We start from the raw sequence: 5,569 nt of genomic DNA, 5'->3' as shown, positions 1-5,569 counted from the left end.
ACTGCTGAGATACAGGGTGCTTCACCCTGCTGGAAAATGCTTGATTTCGAGAGTGATCGAATCTAATGTAAACATTGTTGTGGTAAAACCTAAAGGGAAAGGCCTAGCACCAAATTGCATTGGCCTTCTGATCTAACTTCTGGAGGCAGTCAAAATGATGCTTAGAATTCTTCCCTACCTTATTCCTCTGCTGAGATACAGGGTGCTCCAACGTGCTGGAAAATGCTTGATTTCGAGAGTGATCGAAACTAATGAAAACATTGTTTGGGTAAAACCTAAAGGGAAAGGCCTAGCCCCAAATACCATTGGCCGTCTGATCTAACTTCTGGAGGCAGTCAAAATGAGTATTTGAATTCTTCCCTACCTTATTCCTGTGCTGAGATACAGGCTGCTCCAACCTGCTGTAAAATGCTTGATTTCGAGAGTGAGCGAAACTAATGAAAACATTGTTGGGGTAAAACCTAAAGGGAAAGACCTAGCACCAAATTGCATTGGCCATCTGATCTAACTTCTGGAGGCAGTCAAAATGAGTATTTGAATTCTTCCCTACCTTATTCCTGTGCAGAGATACAGGGTGCTTCACCCTGCTGTAAAATGCTTGATTTCGAGAGTGATCAAAACTAATGTAAACTTTGTTGGGGTAAAACCTAAGGGGGAAGGCCTAGCACCAAATTGCATTGGCCATCTGATCTAACTTCTGGAGGCAATCAAAATGAGTATTTGAATTCTTCCCTACATCTTTCCTCTGCTGAGTACAGGCTGCCCCACCCTGCTGTAAAATGCTTGATTTCAACAGTGAGTGAAACTAATGAAAACATTGTTGGGGTAAAAATTAAAGGGAAAGACCTAGCACCAAATTGCATTGGCCATCTGATCTAACTTCTGGAGGCAGTCAAAATGATCCTTAGAATTCTTCCCTACCTTATTCCTGTGCTGAGATACAGGCTGCTCCAACCTGCTGTAAAATGCTTGATTTCGAGAGTGAGCGAAACTAATGAAAACATTGTTGGGGTAAAACCTAAAGGGAAAGACCTAGCACCAAATCCAATTTGCCATCTGATCTAACTTCTGGAGGCAGTCAAAATGATCCTTAGAATTCTTCCCTACCTTATTCCTGTGCTGAGATACAGGCTGCTCCAACCTGCTGTAAAATGCTTGATTTCGAGAGTGAGCGAAACTAATGAAAACATTGTTGGGGTAAAACCTAAAGGGAAAGACCTAGCACCAAATCCAATTTGCCATCTGATCTAACTTCTGGAGGCAGTCAAAATGAGTATTTGAATTCTTCCCTACCTTATTCCTGTGCTGAGATACAGGCTGCTCCAACCTGCTGTAAAATGCTTGATTTCGAGAGTGAGCGAAACTAATGAAAACATTGTTGGGGTAAAACCTAAAGGGAAAGACCTAGCACCAAATCCAATTGGCCATCTGATCTAACTTCTGGAGGCAGTCAAAATGAGTATTTGAATTCTTCCCTACCTTATTCCTGTGCTGAGATACAGGCTGCTCCAACCTGCTGTAAAATGCTTGATTTCGAGAGTGAGCGAAACTAATGAAAACATTGTTGGGGTAAAACCTAAAGGGAAAGACCTAGCGCCAAATTCCATTGGCCATCTGATCTAACTTCTGGAGGCAGTCAAAATGAGCCTTAGAATTCTTCCCTACCTTATTCCTGTGCTGAGATACAGGCTGCTCCATCCTGCTGTAAAATGCTTGATTTCGAGAGTGAGCGAAACTAATGAAAACATTGTTGGGGTAAAACCTAAAGGGAAAGACCTAGCACCAAATCCAATTTGCCATCTGATCTAACTTCTGGAGGCAGTCAAAATGAGTATTTGAATTCTTCCCTACCTTATTCCTGTGCTGAGATACAGGCTGCTCCAACCTGCTGTAAAATGCTTGATTTCGAGAGTGAGCGAAACTAATGAAAACATTGTTGGGGTAAAACCTAAAGGGAAAGACCTAGCACCAAATCCAATTTGCCATCTGATCTAACTTCTGGAGGCAGTCAAAATGATCCTTAGAATTCTTCCCTACCTTATTCCTGTGCTGAGATACAGGCTGCTCCAACCTGCTGTAAAATGCTTGATTTCGAGAGTGAGCGAAACTAATGAAAACATTGTTGGGGTAAAACCTAAAGGGAAAGACCTAGCACCAAATCCAATTTGCCATCTGATCTAACTTCTGGAGGCAGTCAAAATGAGCCTTAGAATTCTTCCCTACCTTATTCCTGTGCTGAGATACAGGCTGCTCCAACCTGCTGTAAAATGCTTGATTTCGAGAGTGAGCGAAACTAATGAAAACATTGTTGGGGTAAAACCTAAAGGGAAAGACCTAGCACCAAATCCAATTTGCCATCTGATCTAACTTCTGGAGGCAGTCAAAATGATCCTTAGAATTCTTCCCTACCTTATTCCTGTGCTGAGATACAGGCTGCTCCAACCTGCTGTAAAATGCTTGATTTCGAGAGTGAGCGAAACTAATGAAAACATTGTTGGGGTAAAACCTAAAGGGAAAGACCTAGCACCAAATCCAATTGGCCATCTGATCTAACTTCTGGAGGCAGTCAAAATGATCCTTAGAATTCTTCCCTACCTTATTCCTGTGCTGAGATACAGGCTGCTCCAACCTGCTGTAAAATGCTTGATTTCGAGAGTGAGCGAAACTAATGAAAACATTGTTGGGGTAAAACCTAAAGGGAAAGACCTAGCACCAAATTCCATTGGCCATCTGATCTAACTTCTGGAGGCAGTCAAAATGATCCTTAGAATTCTTCCCTACCTTATTCCTGTGCTGAGATACAGGCTGCTCCAACCTGCTGTAAAATGCTTGATTTCGAGAGTGAGCGAAACTAATGAAAACATTGTTGGGGTAAAACCTAAAGGGAAAGACCTAGCACCAAATCCAATTTGCCATCTGATCTAACTTCTGGAGGCAGTCAAAAATGATCCTTAGAATTCTTCCCTACCTTATTCCTGTGCTGAGATACAGGCTGCTCCAACCTGCTGTAAAATGCTTGATTTCGAGAGTGAGCGAAACTAATGAAAACATTGTTGGGGTAAAACCTAAAGGGAAAGACCTAGCGCCAAATTCCATTGGCCATCTGATCTAACTTCTGGAGGCAGTCAAAATGAGTATTTGAATTCTTCCCTACCTTATTCCTGTGCTGAGATACAGGCTGCTCCAACCTGCTGTAAAATGCTTGATTTCGAGAGTGAGCGAAACTAATGAAAACATTGTTGGGGTAAAACCTAAAGGGAAAGACCTAGCACCAAATCCAATTGGCCATCTGATCTAACTTCTGGAGGCAGTCAAAATGAGTATTTGAATTCTTCCCTACCTTATTCCTGTGCTGAGATACAGGCTGCTCCAACCTGCTGTAAAATGCTTGATTTCGAGAGTGAGCGAAACTAATGAAAACATTGTTGGGGTAAAACCTAAAGGGAAAGACCTAGCACCAAATCCAATTTGCCATCTGCTCTAACTTCTGGAGGCAGTCAAAATGATCCTTAGAATTCTTCCCTACCTTATTCCTGTGCTGTGATACAGGCTGCTCCAACCTGCTGTAAAATGCTTGATTTCGAGAGTGAGCGAAACTAATGAAAACATTGTTGGGGTAAAACCTAAAGGGAAAGACCTAGCACCAAATCCAATTTGCCATCTGATCTAACTTCTGGAGGCAGTCAAAATGATCCTTAGAATTCTTCCCTACCTTATTCCTGTGCTGAGATACAGGCTGCTCCAACCTGCTGTAAAATGCTTGATTTCGAGAGTGAGCGAAACTAATGAAAACATTGTTGGGGTAAAACCTAAAGGGAAAGACCTAGCACCAAATCCAATTTGCCATCTGATCTAACTTCTGGAGGCAGTCAAAATGAGCCTTAGAATTCTTCCCTACCTTATTCCTGTGCTGAGATACAGGCTGCTCCAACCTGCTGTAAAATGCTTGATTTCGAGAGTGAGCGAAACTAATGAAAACATTGTTGGGGTAAAACCTAAAGGGAAAGACCTAGCACCAAATCCAATTTGCCATCTGATCTAACTTCTGGAGGCAGTCAAAATGAGTATTTGAATTCTTCCCTACCTTATTCCTGTGCTGAGATACAGGCTGCTCCAACCTGCTGTAAAATGCTTGATTTCGAGAGTGAGCGAAACTAATGAAAACATTGTTGGGGTAAAACCTAAAGGGAAAGACCTAGCACCAAATCCAATTTGCCATCTGATCTAACTTCTGGAGGCAGTCAAAATGATCCTTAGAATTCTTCCCTACCTTATTCCTGTGCTGAGATACAGGCTGCTCCAACCTGCTGTAAAATGCTTGATTTCGAGAGTGAGCGAAACTAATGAAAACATTGTTGGGGGTAAAACCTAAAGGGAAAGACCTAGCACCAAATCCAATTTGCCATCTGATCTAACTTCTGGAGGCAGTCAAAATGAGCCTTAGAATTCTTCCCTACCTTATTCCTGTGCTGAGATACAGGCTGCTCCAACCTGCTGTAAAATGCTTGATTTCGAGAGTGAGCGAAACTAATGAAAAACCATTGTTGGGGTAAAACCTAAAGGGAAAGACCTAGCACCAAATCCAATTTGCCATCTGATCTAACTTCTGGAGGCAGTCAAAATGAGCCTTAGAATTCTTCCCTACCTTATTCCTGTGCTGAGATACAGGCTGCTCCAACCTGCTGTAAAATGCTTGATTTCGAGAGTGAGCGAAACTAATGAAAACATTGTTGGGGTAAAACCTAAAGGGAAAGACCTAGCACCAAATCCAATTTGCCATCTGATCTAACTTCTGGAGGCAGTCAAAATGAGTATTTGAATTCTTCCCTACCTTATTCCTGTGCTGAGATACAGGCTGCTCCAACCTGCTCGTAAAATGCATGATTTCGAGAGTGAGCGAAACTAATGAAAACATTGTTGGGGTAAAACCTAAAGGGAAAGACCTAGCACCAAATTCCAATTTGCCATCTGATCTAACTTCTGGAGGCAGTCAAAATGAGCCTTAGAATTCTTCCCTACCTTATTCCTGTGCTGAGATACAGGCTGCTCCAACCTGCTGTAAAATGCTTGATTTCGAGAGTGAGCGAAACTAATGAAAACATTGTTGGGGTAAAACCTAAAGGGAAAGACCTAGCACCAAATCCAATTTGCCATCTGATCTAACTTCTGGAGGCAGTCAAAATGATCCTTAGAATTCTTCCCTACCTTATTCCTGTGCTGAGATACAGGCTGCTCCAACCTGCTGTAAAATGCTTGATTTCGAGAGTGAGCGAAACTAATGAAAACATTGTTGGGGTAAAACCTAAAGGGAAAGACCTAGCACCAAATCCAATTTGCCATCTGATCTAACTTCTGGAGGCAGTCAAAATGATCCTTAGAATTCTTCCCTACCTTATTCCTGTGCTGAGATACAGGCTGCTCCAACCTGCTGTAAAATGCTTGATTTCGAGAGTGAGCGAAACTAATGAAAACATTGTTGGGGTAAAACCTAAAGGGAAAGACCTAGCACCAAATCCAATTTGCCATCTGATCTAACTTCTGGAGGCAGTCAAAATGATCCTTAGAACTT

Source organism: Melanerpes formicivorus, unplaced genomic scaffold (assembly GCF_026170545.1).
Source record: "Melanerpes formicivorus ecotype bairdi unplaced genomic scaffold, bMelFor1.0.p_v2 SCAF_493, whole genome shotgun sequence".
Taxonomy (NCBI): Eukaryota; Metazoa; Chordata; class Aves; order Piciformes; family Picidae; genus Melanerpes; species Melanerpes formicivorus.
The sequence above is the reverse complement of the archived record's forward strand: the minus strand, read 5'-3'. Positions refer to the sequence as shown.